The 18291-nt window shown below is 44.4% G+C and overlaps 1 protein-coding gene and 1 non-coding gene across 2 annotated transcripts in view; one reads left to right on the forward strand and one right to left on the reverse strand.

The window, feature by feature from the left end:
• Positions 1–18291, forward strand: part of KCNH6 (potassium voltage-gated channel subfamily H member 6) — a 111319-nt gene that overhangs the window by 33867 nt on the left and 59161 nt on the right. The gene's annotated exons all lie outside the window — the stretch shown is intronic.
• On the reverse strand, positions 17138–17215 carry TRNAT-UGU (transfer RNA threonine (anticodon UGU)). Its single transcript has one exon. It is a non-coding gene; the product is annotated as a tRNA-Thr (tRNA).

Here is an 18291-nt window from a genome sequence, read left to right on the forward strand (position 1 = left end):
AGATGTGGGATAGTTTCCTGAGAACAAGCTGAGCTGATCAATCCGGTTAACGTAGAATTCTTCACTAGAGCCCGGGATTTCAGGCTATGGCTATCTCCCCTCTGTATCCAGTACATGGGTTGCCACCACCTTAAATTTCCAACTGCTATACCTGCCTGCCACCTCCTTCTGGGCTTCATGAATCAATTACTTTGACTCTCCTGGATCCTAACAGACCCCCAGACCCAGACTGGTCCTTCATACTGGGTTCCTCTTCCTCTTGCGCGGCACTTCCTTACAACCCCGTCCAGGACACCACCCCTCCATCATTGTTTTGTCCCTTTCTCTTGCTAAGCAGCAAGGTGCTCTAGGGCACAGTTCAGGAGAGGAAATCCTTCCTTTTACTGCTGCAACAAAAGTACTTCACCTAAATTTCTGTCCTAGGTGGCTACTAGAGGTCACCTATTGATAAGCCTGCAACTTCTCAATAATATTTATTAGTTTCCCATTTCAGTACAAAAAACAACATCATTTCTTATCCTTCCATATATTCTGACTCTTTCGAGTCCACTTCTTCCTCCCTTCCGTCTAGATAGCTTTCTAATTACCTTTCCTGCCTTCTTCACATTTCTATTTCCTCATATTTACTTTATCTTGCTTAATTCAACATACTAGGTAATTGTAAATAAGTTACAGGTTCTATTTGCAAAGCCTTTAAATCAATCCTGTTAGCATTGTCAAATTTTTACAATGTTCTTTTAATTATATTATAAATTTACTCCAGTCTCTTTCGAACAGTTGGTCTCGCTGGTCTCGGATCTTCCGGGACAGTCTTGCCAGTTCTGCGTATTCCATCATCTTAATCTGCCATTCACTTGGTGTTGGTATTTCTTGTTGTTTCCATTTCTGAGCTAAAAGTATTCTTGTAGCCATTGTGGTGTAAAGAAATATGTTATGGTCTTTTTTGGGATTTCATCCCCAATAATGCCTACTAAGAAGCCCTCTGGTCTTTTCGGAAATGTACTTTAAAGAATTTTTTTTGTTCATTATATATCATATCCCAATAAGCTTTAACTTTAGTACAAGTCCACCACATATGATAGAATAACCCCTCATGTTCCCTACATTTCCAGCATAAGATAAGCCTGCAACTTCTCAATAGCAACTGATAATTACTTGCAGTCTTATAGGAATGAAAAGAGAAAATACATACTCCATCCCATCTCTTTGAGGCCCACTGGTATAATGGTGAGATAAGGTCAGACCTTGACTTTCAGAGTGATGTTACTTGCACTGGTTATGAAACCGAGCGAGTGGGGTTGGTTTATTGGGGGTGTGTGTGTGCGCGCGCCCGCACTCCCTGAGAAGATATTCAGTGCATCATTATTGCCAGGATATGCTGGGAAACCAAAATAGCTGATTGATTGAGCCCTCTGATAATCAAGTAGGGAAACGCATGGTGCACATGAAAACGAACAGATGTCTAGGTGCAAAAAAATGTTTTATTGTACACCTTCCACACTTCCTGTGGAGGAGATGGATCATTAGCTAATCTGTGACAACACAAATTTCCACCCTCCTCATCTGCCTTGGTCAACCAAACGCCTCGCAGTATTTATATACCCAGCAGCCCTTTGAGATAAAGTGAGTTTTATTATATGAGCAAATTTTTCTGCAGGGGGGGGAAATACTAGACATTGAAAATGTTCATATGTGAATGAGCGCATTTACCGGTAATACATTCTAAATATGCAATTTGGTTTGTTTTTCTGGGACTACCCCCGCTGCTAATGGCATTGTTGTAAACCGCTAGTGCCTCTTGAGTTTTGTTTAAGATTTACAGCCCAATCAATCACTTGTGAATGAGAGAGCCAATGGCTCTGCCAACACAACCTTACAAAATGTGACAATATTTTGTAATATCATTATCACCATAGGTGTTTAGTAGGAATGTGCCAAGGCAAAACCTGAACCAAAGTGAGGTGCTTAAGGCATATTTGGAACTTCTCCAAGATGAGGCTAGATCTCTGAAGCAATCAATGGTGCTTTGGAGACTTGGACATTGAAAGAACATTGCAGAGAGCCTGCAAAAACTGAAACATTTGTCCCCAAACTTGGCCAATATGGAATACACCAGAGGGAGAAGGGAGAGCTATTTTGTAATTTACGGGTCTGGGTTCTAATCAGAGGACATTGTTTTACCAGGGCTTTTCCATCACAGCGTTTGGGGGAAGGAATGTTGAAGAAAAGCAGACTGTTCTTTGCTAGTTTAGGTAGTGGTGATAGTTGGAACATGCTGGATGCTAAAGTCCGTCTTTCTCTGCTGCATGCCCACATATCCACTCCTGTCAAATCAGCTTTGCACTTAGTTTCTGCTACTTTTGGTGCCAAAAACTTGAAGCTGGTTGCTGTTTTTCTTACATTACATTCCTAGCCCCTATGTCTACCTCTTTGCAATTTTACAGGTTACCTGCCTAAGAGCATCTATACGATGTGTGCCATTTTCATACTAAAATAACTGCCCACAAAACAAGAGAGAGCGAAATGAATCCAGCATCCCTCTCACCCCTCAATCAAATTGAAATGCACCTAGCACCAAAAATATCCATCAATGCTTCTGAAATTTAGCAAATTTCTTACCTATGGGCACCTGTATGATCTCTACCATTTTCATATAAATTGCTCACAAAACAACAGGGGTGATTAAATTGACCCCTTTTAATAATCCCAACACTGTATAGGTTGCTCTTGCAGGAAAACCACTACATCTTTCCATCTGAAATGTGGTAACTATGATCCCTGTGGAAGGAGCTACCTTGCCTGCAAAGTCCATGAATTTCTGCCAAAAAGTTAAAAGCAGTTCCTTTTAAAAAAAGGAAATCTGTAGAGCACGCACAAAAATCTGGATCTATTTCTTTGTCATTTCATAGTATCCTTGGTTAGGTGCACGTGTATGTTGTGTTAAACCAGGCATCCCCAAACTTCGGCCCTCCAGATGTTTTGGACTACAATTCCCATCATGCCTGACCACTGGTCCTCTTAGCTAGGGATCATGGGAGTTGTAGGCCAAAACAGCTGGCGGGCCAAAGTTTGGGGATGCCTGTGTTAAACTGATCACAAAAGGGGAGATTAAGTGAATCCTTTTTTAATCACCCCAAGGTATAAAGAATGCTCTATTTGCCTATAATTTAACAAGCTTTGTCCATGGGGAATGAAAAAGTAAAGGCCAATTCCTTTGCTTTTGTATGCCTAGCTAGCAACAGTCATCTCTGTGACAAAATAGAGAAAGCAGGCAGAAATAGGACCCCCCACACACACTTTACTCTCCAGCAAGCAATTACTTCCACAGCAATAGATAAGAAAATGACACATCACAAGGTATTTTTCACCCCCTAACCAGCAGCGGCAGCACCAGCCATACATGCCAGGGGCTAAACTTCATGAAATAACAATTCCCAATAATGTACTTGTTGCATTGGTTAGTTGTTTCTCTGAAACCCAGAGAAAGCAGGCAAAGCAGGCAAAAACTTTCACCTGTTTTGAGTGGCGGGCCTTGGAAAAGTGGCCATGTCCATAAAAATCCATTTAAGGACGGTACCCAGCTGGTTTTTGATGAGCCACTGGGTATGCTTAATCGCATCTGGGAAATGCTATCCTTCCTTGTAACTATCAGGGCCTCTACAGGCATTCTTCCCTGTTGCTTCCATTATGTAACACTGGTATAGATTTACCGTAGCTTTAGTCTTGCTATGAAGCCTTTGAGATTAAATCCTCTAGCAAGCCAATAGACGTTGGGAATGAATGAATGGAGGGAAAGATTTCAAAATAGCTCACAGGGAAAGATTAATAGCTCCCTTTTTAATTTGCATATTCTCATGTCCAGCCTCTGGAAACTCCCGTTTCCCTGATTAGTTTAATACCGATGATACAGATAAATACATTGGAAGAATCCTGATCCTACTGAGCAAGTGGGGGGGGAGGGGGGACACACAAAAGCTCTACTGTGATGGTATTTTATGTTATTAAATGCTAAGTGCTTGTCCTTTTATCAAGGTCAAGTGGTAAAGGAGGGTTGGATGGAAACAGAATCCACCTATTTATCGCCAGTGGAGTAAACAGGATGCAAACCCAGCTGACTCAGTGGATGTGCAATAGATGGTAGAATACCTTGTTCTGAGGTCACCCGTTTAAATAGACTTCACAATTCACCAAAGAATGAATTGAAGTTGTTGAGTGGGTCGTTATTCAAAGCTCTGGTTTCTGATTGGTTGGTGTTATGGTACGGCCAAGCCCACATGTTTTTGCTAGGAAACTAAATAGGGAGTGCGGACCTGTCCTCACATTGTTATCTGCCTGTGGCAGCATTGGGGGGTGGGTGGGCGGGCAAGGCACCCTGTGTTCATTTATATCTGCATGAGCTGAGGCAGTGTAGTTATGGCAGATAACATACCCTCCAACATTTCTCTGATGAAAATAGGGACATCCTCTTCCATAATATTTTTTTATTATTATTTATATCCTGCCCATCTGACTGGTTTGCCCCAGCCACTCTGAGCAGCTTCCAACATATATTAAAACATAGGTAAAGGTAAAGGGACCCCTGACCATTAGGTCCAGTTGTGACTGACTCTGGGGTTGCAGCTCTCATTTCGCTCTATTGGTTGATGGAGCCGGCGTACAGCTTCCAGGTCATGTGGCCAGCATGACTAAGCCACTTCTGGCAAACCAGAGCAGCACACGGAAACTCCGTTTACCTTCCCGCTGGAGTGGTACCTATTTATCTACTTGCACTTTGACATGCTTTCGAACTGCTAGGTTGGCAAGAGCAGGGACCGAGCAACAGGAGCTCACCCCATCATGGGCAAGCCCTAGACTCTCTGGTTTAACCCATAGCGCTACCCGCGTCCCTATATATTAAAACATAATAAAACATTAAACATTAAAAGCCTTTCCTATACAGGGCTGCCTTCAGATGGCTCAGGGGTCGGACGACTCCCTACCCTCCAACATTTCTCCGATGAAAATAGGGACATCCTACAATACCCTCTCATGAAAACAGATATGTCCAAAGGAAAAAATGGGACATTCCAGGAACAAATCAGAAACTGGGACAGCTTCTGTAAATCTAGGACTGTCTCTGAAAAATAGGGACACGTGGAGGGGTCTGAGATAAGATCATGGACACAATTTAGGAGAAGTTTTAAGGGAGGAAGACTGAACGAAAGTGTTTTAAAATGTAAATGTGTTGTGAATGAGCAAAAGACCTAGCAATAACCCTATTATGCTTCAGCTGTAGATCTTATTATCCTAAGCAAGGCCGGCCCTGCTGTTAGGCAAAGTGAGGCAGCTGGCTCAGTAGGCGAATGCCAGGGGGTGGCAGCAGTCCCACTACTTTCGCCCTAAGCTAGCCCTGTACATATCCTAAACTAGCCCTTTGCCCTCAAGTATGGTGGATGGTATTGTCCCACTAAGAGTCAGCTCCCTACCTATTTGGATTCTGTGTATGGATTGGCCATCTTGCCCTTTGCTTCAGGCAGCAAAATGTCTTGGGCTAACACCAACCCTAAACAGCAGCTGATTGTAGCTAGCTAGCCTTTAGTGTAAAAAAGATGAATATAATGGATTTACGTGGGAATTCCTGTTGGTGGCTGTTTCAGGGGATTGTTGCAGCTACTCTCGAGTAAAGACGCTCCAGTCCGCACCGTCTTTAAGAGTTTTATTGTGCATACTATTTACAGTGCAGAGATAACAGAGAACATGACCGCCTAGTCCGATTCAGAACCCAGCAATGGCTGCTTCTTGCTTTTCGGCCAGCATAAAAGCCTGGGCACTCCAAAACGCCGCCCCTTCGCCCTACGTGTGGGCACGTGCCTCAATTCGGGCGCTGGAAGGAGAGGTTTCCCCTCTTGCTGGCTGGGGCTGTGCCTGGGTTCCTCATCCACTGACCCTCGACCAGAGCAGTGCCAGGGCTCTGACACGTCTCTGAGCCCTTCCTGCACTCTCTGTTCTCCATAGTGTTGCCAGGGCTCAGACACCTCACTGAGCCCTCTCTCCAAACAACTCCATTCCTCATTCCCTCCTCCCGACTCACTGCTTGTGCTGTCACAAAGCGCTGGTCAGGATGACTGGGGGAGGCTCCCTGTAGGGAGTCCCCCTGACATCATGGAACAGGTTTCCCAGGGGGGGAAAAGAAAAACCTCCCATTAAGACATTAGAGGTGCAGCAATATCCTAAAGGGCCGTTTTGGGCAGTTTGACGTCTCACAAGATGATGCACACAGGAGAGGGAATATACAGTATTAGCAAATACTCCCTTGGGTTTGAGGTCAAGGTATCCGATGGGCATGCTATCACAATTGCCAGCCTGGAATTAATCAGCAAGCATAAATATGGACTAACACACTTTATTCAATTTCCCCTACAAAGCTGTAGAATGTTGATCCAAACTCATAAAAGAGATACCGAATGAGGAAAGTGTAATTAATAAACATGTCTATCCATCACTAAGAATAATTTATAATGTAGAATTATATCCCCTTATGGAATTGCTGTATCTGTGTCATCACTATTGCTTATTCTTCCATACTAGCTGTTTTCCCCAAAGCTGGCATCTTCTAGTGCACCGGTTCAAGTGTTAGGCTCGAACCTGGAAAATTCTGGATCAAACCCCTGTTCAGCCATAATGCATATTGAGTAATCTTGGGCCAGTCACTATCTCTCAGCCCAACCAGGGTTGTTTTCAGGATAAAATGGAGATGGGAGGCCACGTGTAGAATCATAGGATTGTAGAGTTGGAAAGGGACCATACGGGTCATCTAGTCCAACCCCCCGCAATGCAGGAATCTTTTGCCTAATGTGGGGCTTGAACGCACAATCCAGAGATTAGACATCTCGTGCTCCACCAACTGAGCTATCCCACCTTGATTGTTTTGGAGGGTTGGAAGGGTAAAAAAAATGAATAAACATTCCTTCGCTGGTTGCAGATGGTGTTGCCGCCAAACCGTTGCAATCAAGGGTTTTCCAAGCTGTCCTTTCATCTTTTTCTGACACTTTTTTTCTGATTTACAAAAGAAATTGCAGTGCCACTCTTCCTAGCATGGACTGGGAAAGTGCTTTTGAGACACAGAAGGGACCCTGAGGGTCACTGTCCATTCTATGTGGCAGAAGGGCTGGTCAGTGAGACAGCTGCCAGTGTGTTTGCTGATGGTGCCCTGCCATTTCCTGGTTTCTATACCATTGCACATCGCTGCAGCCGTTTCCTTCATTGCTTGTAAACAGCCAGAGTTTATGCCCACCCCCTTTCCTTTTCTTTCCCCCCTTCTCACAAGTGACGCAATTAACAATACCTTTTTCTGCTACTAAAAAACGAAAGCATGTTCCTAGGGTTTTTTTATTAAAAAAATATGGTCACTCCTGCCCTGTGACACCACCCTCTTCTGTGATTTTTAGCAGTTTCTCTGGCAGAGGAGCAGTTTAAAAATGTGGCTGGTTGGCTGGGGTTGCATTGCTGCTGGAGCTGATCTGCAGTGTGGGTGGAAGTAAAGGACAGCGCTTGCCTGGGAAAAACTACCATAGCTGCCTTGGATCTGCTTGCTTTAAAGGAGGGGAGATTTCCCCCTCTTTCTCCCCTGTCCCCACCCACCCACCAACCAACACAATTGATAAATTACACACACACGAAATTAAAATAACCAAACCCATTTAAATAATAATCAAAATTATTGTTTTATTTTCCCAACCCTTGTATAGCCCCACTGATCAACCTCTCGCATGGGAGAGATTTCACAAAAATGTTAACCACGGAAGCCGATCAAGGAGAGTTTTCAATATTTTTTTACCAAAGGAGGCATGAACGCCTGTAAGATTTCAATTTACTCTGAGGGTTTTCAGATTGCGGCCATGGCAAGTTGGTTTATGGACCAATCAGGAGGGCTGTTAAAGAACACAGGAGCAATAACTTACATTTTCCCTAGATGCACTACTGCGGTGTATATATTTGGCCACATTGTACTTTTAAAAATCCATCATTTCGCACAGTTTTTTAAAAGTGGGGAACAGCTGGACATCTCCCTCCCATGACAGCTACGTTTTACAACGAAGAATACCTGTATTAATGCAGAATCTGTGGATCTGGGAAAGCACAAGGTGTGAGGACAGAGAAATTGTGTAATAGCATTAAATGTTCAAAAATGTGGGTAATGAAGACCTCTTCTCTTCCAATATTTCCATGTAAGGCATTCCCTGATTAATATTCAGTACAGTATGCAATACATAGGAGACTTGCCGCTATATGCAAAACCCATGAGTAAAATAAAAAAGAGAAATATGTTTGCTATCCAGGTTCTAAGATACATTAATTTAGCTTGAGGGGAAAGTAGAAAAGGAAAGGTTCAGAAACATCTGTGGAAGTGGGCAGAAGATATTTCTGCCTAGAAGAGGTGCACTTATTTCCCCCCTTAATGAGGTTAAATACATTGTTGATACAAATTAGAAGGGGAAACATTTCAGGGTCATTAGTCATGACTCTGCTTTTTGCATTATGCCACCTTTAAGTTCTCCCTGAAGTTATGCAGCAGATTAGTGTCGAGTAAACAAAAGGAGGTGATTAATAATTGAATTATAACTGCATGAATTGGGATTGCAAAACATATATGTGGAAGAACAATTTAGGAATGGATGTAGAAGATGGGTTTAAGTGTTCATGGAAAACACTCTACCTGATTAAATTGACACATTTAGGTCAGTCCATAATAAAATATCTACCATCCATTTAATCATGGATGAAGAGCCCAACCTGATTTGCATTATTGAAAACTGGGTAAATGAGTTTGGAAGAGCCGGCGTCTCTCAGCTGTGTCCACCTGGGCTCTCAGCCCAATACCAAGACAGGGTTGTGGGTTGGGGAGAGGGAATAGCTGTGGGCCAACTCTCTCTCCCTCTCCAGGATTCCTGTCCAGCCGGATGCTGGTTTTTAGTGTTGACACCTGGTGTTGGGCACAGGGGACAGATGGTTTTGCTATGCAGAGGAGTAGAATGGAGAGAACTGGCGGGACATGGTTATCTCTGAATATAAACTCTATAGGAAGAGTATACAGTAGTTTACTCCTTAGCCCTTTCTTCTCTCAAAGATATCCCCACCAGAGTGGAGTCCCTAAGATGGGTGGCACCTCATGTGCCTCCTTCCAGCATCTCCTACAGCCAAACTGTTGTCAGATCTTTTGCTCCACTTTCCTTTGAACACACCAGTGAGGCCGAGAGCGGCGTCTTGTCATCTGGGCAGCCCAGGACTTCCAGCCACACTGCTGTCAGGCTTCAGAGAATCCGATCCCCCTCCCTCATAGCAGGCTGCCAGTAATGGAAAGACAAGAAGCTCTTACCCATGTCTTTATTCAATACTCACAGAGAGAGGAGTAGAAATGCAGCCTCTTTGGTAATGGCGTTGCTCCGAGTAATCGCCTCTCCCCTTCCCTTCTCAGTCGTCAACAGCTCCACCCCCCCCCCCTTATGGTGGCTGCCTAGGGCCAATTGTCTCTTAGCTCTCTGCTCTCCTACTTTCATTGCTCACTGGGTATGGGGAGAAGGGGGGCCTGGAATGCTCTCTAGTGATAACGTGTCAGCCAGCTGTTTCTGCTCTGCTTCTCCCATTGTTTCCCAGCTTTGTCCCTCTTCTATCTCTGAGCTGTGACCCTCTGCAAACCAGGCTTGTGCCCCAGGGAGGTCACTTTGGTGCTGCGAACATAGCAGTTTGACTTCACTCCTGGATACACACTCCATTGCCTCTTGAGGCAGACATGAAAGGACAGGGAATGAGGTGGTGTCACTCAAAGAGAGCACAAGTTAGAAGTCCCCAAAGGGGCAGATTCCTCCACAGAATCACTCTGGGTGGTGGTACTGGGCTCCAAAGGTAATTTAGTATTGGGGATATTCTAATGTTCCCCTGAACAAAATGCTCAAGGAGATCTTGAGATGAAAGCAAGAAAGCAACCAAAAGAGAAAATGTAGTAATGGATGAGTCCTGGTAGACCACAAACTTGACATGAGTAAACAGTGTGATGCAGCAGCTAAAAAAGCCAATGCAATTCTGGGCTGCATCAATAGGAGTATAGCGTCTAGATCAAGGGAAGTAATAGTACCACTGTATTCTGCTCTGGTCAGACCTCACCTGGAGAACTGTGTCCAGTTCTGGGCACCACAGTTCAAGGAGGATACTGACAAGCTGGAACGTGTCCAGAGGAGGGCAACCAAAATGGTCAAAGGCCTGGAAACAATGCCTTATGAGGAACGGCTTAGGGAGCTGGGTATGTTTAGCCTGGAGAAGAGAAGGTTAAGGGGTGATATGATAGCCATGTTCAAATATATAAAAGGATGTCATATAGAGGAGGGTGAAAGATTGTTTTCTGCTGCTCCAGAGAAGCGGACACGAAGCAATGGATTCAAACTACAAGAAAGAAGCTTCCACCTAAAACATTACGAAGAACTTCCTGACAGTAAGAGCTGTTCAGCAGTGGAATTTGCTGCCAAGAAGTGTGGTGGAGTCTCCTCCTTTGGAGATCTTTAAGCAGAGGCTTGACAGCCATATTTCAAGAATGCTTTGATGGTGTTTCCTGCTTGGCAGGGGGTTGTGGTCTCTTCCAACTCTACGATTCTATGACTTTAACTAACTTCACATAGACTGGCTATATACATGGTAAAATTTCTAGAATTAAGATTGCTGGAAGAAATATCAACAACCTCAGATATGCTGATGACACAACCTTGATGGCAGAAAGTGAGGAGGAATTAAAGAACCTTTTAATAAGGGTGAAAGAAGAGAACGCAAAATGTGGTCCACAGCTCAATATCAAAAAAACTAAGATAATGGCCACTGGTCCCATCACCTCCTGGCAAATAGAAGGGGAAGAAATGGAGGCAGTGAGAGATTTTACTTTCTTGGGTTCCATGATCACTGCAGATGGTGACAGCAGTCACAGAATTAAAAGATGCCTGCTTCTTGGGAGCTATGGTTTTCCCAGTAGTGATGTATGGAAGTGAGAGCTGGACCATAAAGAAGGCTGATCGCTGAAGAATTGATGCTTTTGAATTATGGTGCTGGAGGAGAATCTTGAGAGTCCTGTGGACTGCAAGAAGATCAAACCTAACCATTCTGAAGGAAATCAGCCCTGAGTGCTCACTGGAAGGAGAGATCCTGAATCCGAGGCTCCAATACTTTGGCCACCTCATGAGAAGAGAAGACTCCTTAGAAAAGACCCTGATGTTGGGAAAGATGGAGGGCACAAGGAGAAGGGGATGACAGAGGACGAGATGGTTGGACAGTGTTCTCGAAGCTATGAACATGAGTTTGACCAAACTGTGGGAGGCAGTGGAAGACAGCAGTACCTGGTGTGCTGTGGTCCATGGGGTCACGAAGAGTTGGACACGACTAAACAATTAAACAATAACAAATGATTGTGCCCCAGAACAGTTGTATTTTGTCTTTTTATATTGTGAGTTTATGTTGTGAACTGCCTTGAGACCTGCGGGTATAGGGCGGCATAGATTTTGATTTGATTTGATTTATTGTTACGGTTCTTGACCAGCACACATAAATATGCAATACATAAAAACAATAAAAGAAGACAAGAATATCTAAAAATAGACAATAAGTATAAGTTTTAACAATTGGTTAAAAGAAAACTAATTAAAAGGAGTATTACTACTTAGGGAGGTAGACTACAGCAGTTAATATCACTGGATCCTCTTTAGCTAGTCCTGAAGATGTTCTGAGGATATTTGGACACTGCTAATTAGATTGGACCGAATTTTTATGGCTCTAGCACAGAATTTAGTATTTTGACATTCCTACATTAGCTGAACATAAGTGAATTCTGTCTTGAAGAATTATATAACACACTAAAAAGTAAAAGTAAATCCTGAGCCAGATGTCTTGTGTGTGTCTATGTTTTCATGCAGACAACAGAAGTCCGTCCATTACAGACACAGGGGGACAATGTAGTATAGGTAATGTACTGCTATAATTAAGTGCTTATGGAACCACCGTTTTAATTCTACTTCAAGCTGACTGTGGAATAGCAATGACTCCACAGCATAAAGAACCCTGGTGTGGAAAGAATCTGTGCCTACCGATTAATTGCAATTTATCTGGCATTCTTGATAACAGTACATTCAACCTCCAAAACATGTGATTGGACACCATAGTCTCTCTTCTATTTCATAAGGTTCAGAACATCAAATACCAAATTGTATGATTCCTCCTGAATCTCCAGTCTGTTGTGGGAATTGTGTGTGCATGTGCTGCCTATTCTATAAGGACGACCTACTTGCCAAAGATGATCAACCCAATGGAGTCCCTACATGAAACAATTTGCATTTGTCTTTTGGCTGTAAGTCAAAAATGATAAAAACAGGAATAACTTTTTTAATTGCAGTGAAGGAGAGATCTAGCACCTTTGCTCCCTGGTGGTGTGATATGCCAGACACCAGGGAGGCTTGATGGTGTGGGCAGAAAACTCCGGTGTTGGGAACATCAAAAACAATGCAAATACCGTCCAAAAATGGAAAAGAGAAGATGCGAATGAGCTCCCAGCAAGTGTTTGTAGATGTGTTTGTACTTAAAGAAACCTGCAGATTGTGTACTCTAATGTGCCCCTGAATAACCTTTTTAGAAGCTGTGGCTGGTACACAAGACTGTGTGTCATTTCACCTCCTACGATGTGAGGCCGTTGGAAACAATCAGAACTCCAGCATCTGGCTTGTATTTCATCTGAGTATGCCTTGGTCCTGTATACCTGAAGGAGCGTCTCCACCCCCATCATTCAGCCCGGGACTGAGATCCAGCACCGAGGGCCTTCTGGTGGTTCCCTCATTGCGAGAAGTGAGGTTACAGGGAACCAGACAGAGGGCCTTCTCGGTAGTGGCACCCGCCCTGTGGCACGCCCTCCCAGCAGATGTCAAGGCAATAAGCAACTATTTTACTTTTAGAAGACAACTGAAGGCAGCCCTGTTTAGGGAAGTTACAGGTAGGTAGCCGTGTTGGTCTGACGTAGTCGAAACAAAATAAAAAAATTCCTTCCAACAGCACCTTAAAAACCAACCAAGTTTTTATTTTGATATGAGCTTTCGTGTGCATGCACACTTCTTCAGATACACTGAAGCAGAAGTCCCCAGGTGCTTATGTAGGGAAAGGGTGGGGAGGGGGTATCACTCAGAAGGGTGGTGGAAATGGGTGACTGTTTAGGGAAGTTTTTAATGTTTGATGCTGTACTGTTTTTAATATTCAGTTGGAAGCCTCCCAGAGTGGCTGGGGAAACCCCGCCAGATGGGCGGGGTACAAATAATATATTATTATTATTATTATTTTGAACTGACTAGTTTTGGAGCCTACATACTTGCCCAAAGGAATACCTCTTTTCCTTTGCCCTATCCAGACTTTCATTTGAGCCCCGATTTCTAGGCACAGATTTCTAGTTCTGTGTTTCAGAGGTTTATTTTTTTTTCATCCCGCTGCTTTCCCCAGGAATACCTACTGTTTATCACTGAATTGGAACAAACGTCAATCGGGTTGACATTAGTTCCAATTCAGCAGGAAACAGTGAGTTTTCCTGGGGAAAGCGGTGGAACAAATCACATGCACTCTGGAAATCATGGACCTATGCTTAGAAATCGCTGTGCAAACAGAAGTCTGAATGAGCCCTGAGATTCCTACTCTGTCTCTTATGGTTTCCTCCTGGGTCTGAATGTGGCAAGAGCAAAAAACAATCTTGCTTTGGTTGTCATTTGGAGGACGTTTTTTAAGAACTTAAGAAAGTCCTGCTGGATCTTTTTATCTTTCCAAAATCCTCTTCTCCAACATTCAGGTTCATTGTACGTCTGTGAGTTCTAGAGTTATGGGAGAGAGAGAATAACTTTTCTCTATCTACTTTCTCCATGCCAAAAGTGTGGAGTGGTCTGGGGAGCCTTGGGAGGTACAGCCAGGGGGCTGCCGCGGGTCCCCTAGCATCTGCTGCCTGAAGCTGTTGCCTCACTTTGCCTAACAGTAGGTGAACTGAATCAAATTTCTTCTCCAGCTGCTTCCTTATTGTCGCTTCCTGTCCTTTAGCAGATTTATGTAGGCTCACTTCAGATTCCTGTGCATCAATGAAACTATTATCCCCAGTTCCATCCAGGTGGTCCCCTGTCCTTTGTTAATGTTTTCTCCCTCCCCTGTAGGACTTAGTTTAAAACTCTCCTGATCAGTTTCACGAGACTCTTAACAAACACATTCTTGCCAGCTGCTGTAAGGTGCAGCCCATCTCTTCTCGAAGTCCTTCCTCCAGGAAGTGGAGACCATGATCCAAGAAGCCAAACCTTTCCTGACGACATCAATTAGTTTTCCTCCATCTATTTCCTGCTTTAATTGCTGTTTTGGTTATCCTCTTCTTTCCATCCCATTCTCTAGTCTTGATAACCTTCCTGTAAACAGCCTGCCGTGCACTGCACACTCTTCCTATGTAAGTTAAGTTTTCCCAGCATTTCTCAGTGTGCCATCCTATGGGGATTGCTTCATTAACATCACAGGAACTGAGCCAGAAAATGGCTTATCAATCTACTGGGCTGCTCTCTCTGAATCAGAATAAAACACCTTTATATTCTTCCCTTGCATCCTATCTCTCGCTCATCTGGGTTTTTCTAGTGCAACAAAATATGGATCCTTGGCTGCCCCTTACACTTTTTAAAAATATCCTGATGGGAAAAGGCATTTCGTTGTGTGTAGGGGCTTCACTTTCTCCCTGGAGCTCTTGTTCATTCGGGATGGAACCTAATAGTGGGAGTAAATCAAGGTTGATTACATGCCTGTGTCACTTAAGCAAGGAAGCCTTACAATTTGTTTTGGCTACTCGGCTACATAGCAAGGCTTTCTCAGAAGGCACAGCTGCAGCTGGAAGAAGCACTGGTGTCTGAAGGAGACTTTGCAATGCTGGAAACTGAGGATGACGAAAAAGCCATCTAGTGTGCTGTACTTGGACCCTGCACCAATTTCTGCATGCTGTTGCCTGCTGTGCTCCTTTCCAAGCCATCATTACAATCTTTTGCTCTCTCGTCCTAAGGAAAATAGCCCCCCAAGGACTGCATTTTCAGTTTCTCAGGGGTGGAAGTAGATGGGGAAGCAGAACACAAGAGAGATGACTTAGCCTTCTTGCCCCTTTCTCTAACTTTCTGTCAACCCTGGGACCTCTGGTTGTTTTGTGTTTTGTTTTGTTTTGAGATCTAGTTCCATTCCCTAAATTTAGGTGCCAGGTTTTTTTTTATTAATCCCTACCATCACTTATCAGGCATCACTCAGAATCAGAACAGGGGCTCCATAAATCTAGAGTTGCCATATTTCAAAAAATGAAAATCCAGACACAAAAGTTGTTGAGCTTTTTTGGAAAAATTGCTTTTAATAAAATGACGTTTTTGAGCTATTTTTCAGAGAAATTGGCAAAAACAACACTGCTGACATGGGTTGCCATACATCCAGATTTCCGCCTGAACACTGCTTTCGACTGCAGTATTACAGGTATGACCTGGAAATTTTGAACGTATGGCAACCGTACGTAAATCAGACCTTGCCTGAGCCAGTGGATGGTCAGAGAAGGAAACCGGAAAAAGTTCCAGCTGAGATATCTGTGCCACCCAAAGCCCTTTTGCCTTCACCCCTAGTTTTTGGGGTGCTTTAAACAGAGCGCTACTGCTGACTTGTGCACCCAGGTACTGAGCAATGCTGCAGATATTAACAACTACTGATAAAACCTTTCCTATGACTAGTTCCACCATTTTTTCCCTGGAGACAGTGCCCTCTGCTGGCAGCATATGTTTTTTTCCTAATAAAGCCTGTAAAAAGTCACTTGGACCTCTATATTTTGAGCCTTTTGTGGACTGCTAATTTTTTCCCATTATAATCTTTAGCTAAAACAATAAATCAAAACAAGAAAGCCACCGTGATTGAGGCTGCTATGTGCTTCTCGCTTATGATGTGCTAAAGCCCGCTCCCTAAATACTTAATTTCATCGTTGAACCCCCCCCCCGGCTTTTAAACCACCTGGTTCTTAAATAGATTTTAAAATCACAGAGCCTGGATTTAAATGGATTCAACCCCCCCTTCCTCCCCCCCTCCAGCAGCAACTTGCATTGTGTGTAGCTGACGTCACTGTAGATTTTGAAGTTCTGAGACGCTGGCCATCTGCTCCTGGCTATGAGAACCTGAGCTCTTTAAAACTGCATGGGCAAAAGCAATCTCATCCGCTCTCCTCCTGCTGCAGCGGTGACAGATGAAGAGAGAGCGCTGCCAGGGAAAGCATAGCATCAGCACTACATAGGGTCGGGTGCTGTGTTAAGCCTTGCCCCCTGTGCAATTGCTTGAGCTGTTGAGATAAGAAATATGTGCCTTACACAACCCGGCAACTAACTGTGTCACTGGTAGGAGCCAGATTGACCATGGAAGATGCATTGCGGGGGGGAAGACTGGGCGGAGAAGGGCAGAAGGAATATCCTGTCTAGTCTTGATTTCTTCATTTGCTCCCCACTTGGTCCAGCAGCTCTTTCTTGCCAGGTCAAAGGGCAGGTCGTCCTCTGCCAGTGCAGTTAGTCAGACCATTGGCCCATGTAGCTCAGCATTGTCTGCAACAGGGACGCGGGTGGCGGTGTGGTCTAAACCACTGAGCCTAGGGCTTGCCAGTCGGAAGGTCGGCGGTTCGAATCCCCGCAACGGAGTGAGCTCCCGTTGCTGTGTCCTAGCTCCTGCGTACCTAGCAGTTCGAAAGCATGTTAAAGTGCAAGCAGATAAATAGGTACTGCTCTGGCAGGAAGATAAACGGTGTTTCCGTGCGCTGCTCTGGTTTCGCCAGAAGCAGCTTAGTCATGCTGGCCACATGACCCAGAAAAACTGTCTGCGGACAAACTTCGGCTCCCTTGGCCAGTAAAGTGAGATGAGCGCCGCAATCCCAGAGTCATCTGCCACTGGACTTAACTGTCAGGGGTCCTTTACCTTTCAATCCAAAAACTGCTGGAGACCCATCTCCCATCATCCAAAGCTCGCAGGACCAGTGGTCAGGGATGATGGGAACTGTAGTCCAAAAACAGCTGGAGACCCAAGTTTGGGAAACCCTGGTTTACACAGTGCTGCTGTGTCCCCCAGCCTTCCCTAGAGGTGCCAGGGATTGAACCTGGGACCTTCTGCATACAAAGCAGGTGCTCTGCCATTGAGCCACCACCCCACCCCCAAATAGTTCCTGCTTTAGATGCACCTTAAGGCTGAGGGCCAAACTACAGATGACAGTGGCACTAAAAGGAGAGGATGGTGGCAACAAAAAACAGAGCTATGGAACTGGTGTTTTCCTCCGGGCCACATAAGACGTTGTAAAGGTTAACACCCCTCTTCCATGCCAGCTCTGATTAATTATCAGTTGATGCAATCTGCATTTTTAAAATTCAGGTAGGTAGGTAGCCGTGTTGGTCTGACGCAGTCAAAATAAATTAAAAAATTGTCCAGTAGCACCTTAGAGACCAACTAAGTTTGTTCTGGGTATAAGCTTTCACATGGATGCACACATCTTCAGATACTTATTTGAAGTAAAATAAGTAAAAGTTACTGATTTATTTTTGCTTTACATATAAGGTGGTATTTTTTAAAAATGAGGAAAATAAAAAGAAAAGGGGGAAAGGGGGTGGAACCCCATATATAGTATATCACTGTAAGAATTCTTAACACAGTGGTACCTTGATTGTCGATCGGCTTGGCTCCCGAACAAATCGGCTCCTGAACTCCGCAAATCTGGAAGTGAGTGTTCTGGTTTGCGAACATTTTTCGGAAGCCAAACATCCGACACGGCTTCCGCTGCTTCCTATTGAGTGCAGGAAGCTTCTGCAGCCAATCGGAAGCCACGCCTAGGTTTCCAACGGTTCTGGAACTCGAATGGACTCCCGGCACAGATTAAGTTTGACAACCAAGGTACCACTGCCGTTAACAATTACATTTTTTGAAACCTGTATTTTGTATCAATGAGTTCCAAATTTCAATATGCTTGTCCATGCAAAGTACGTGTATAAGCAATCCGCTCATAGGTGGCAACAGGGGTGCCAACTACAGGGGGAGGAAGGGGGTTAAGCCCTCTCAATAATTGTGGGTAGGGGGCTCAGCCTCCCCAATATTGAGGGGGCTGCTATCCCCCTCAGCCCGCTGCCTCCAGGCAGTGCTGGTGCGCCAGGCAGGGGCAGGATGTGCAGAGGGTTAAGATCACCTTCTGCGCTCCCCCCACTGCCGCCCAACCACTCACGTGATGTGTGTAGGGGTGCATTG

The sequence above is a fragment of the Zootoca vivipara genome, chromosome 13 (genome assembly GCF_963506605.1).
Source record: "Zootoca vivipara chromosome 13, rZooViv1.1, whole genome shotgun sequence".
NCBI lineage: Eukaryota > Metazoa > Chordata > Lepidosauria > Squamata > Lacertidae > Zootoca > Zootoca vivipara.